We start from the raw sequence: 519 nt of genomic DNA, 5'->3' as shown, positions 1-519 counted from the left end.
CAGAAATATTTGTGTGTGTGTGTGTGTGTGTGTGTGTGTGTGTGTGTATGTGTGTACGCTGTAAATCTGAGTGACAGGGGTGAAGAAGCTGAGGTCTGGCAATTGCCATTACTAAGAGGAGAACAAAGCCACAAATAAACCAGCTGTCCTCTCCCAGCTCATCCCACTTGTACCCATTGTGGCTGCACTGCTGGAAGAGTGGTTGCAGGGGACAGTGCTGGGATTTCACAGGCTCAGAAACCCATTGCCCACAACATTCCCCCACAGGATTGGTGCCCTGAGACTACAGTGACCTGATCACAGAGGAGACACCCACCTCCCCAGGGAATACAAGGTATTTTCCACTTTCTGCAAGGATCCAAGAGTTAGAGCAGTGCAAGAGAAACTAAGAAACTTGCACTTCAGAGCCACCTACTGGAAAACAAAAGAAAAACTTCCTATCAACCTACTAAATAGAGATGCCACTCTTTAAATTAAAAAAAGAGGGAGATTTCATTTTCATATATGCCTAGCAGACAA

This window comes from Myotis davidii, unplaced genomic scaffold (genome assembly GCF_000327345.1).
Source record: "Myotis davidii unplaced genomic scaffold, ASM32734v1 scaffold1342, whole genome shotgun sequence".
Classification (NCBI taxonomy): Eukaryota; Metazoa; Chordata; class Mammalia; order Chiroptera; family Vespertilionidae; genus Myotis; species Myotis davidii.
The sequence above is the reverse complement of the archived record's forward strand: the minus strand, read 5'-3'. Positions refer to the sequence as shown.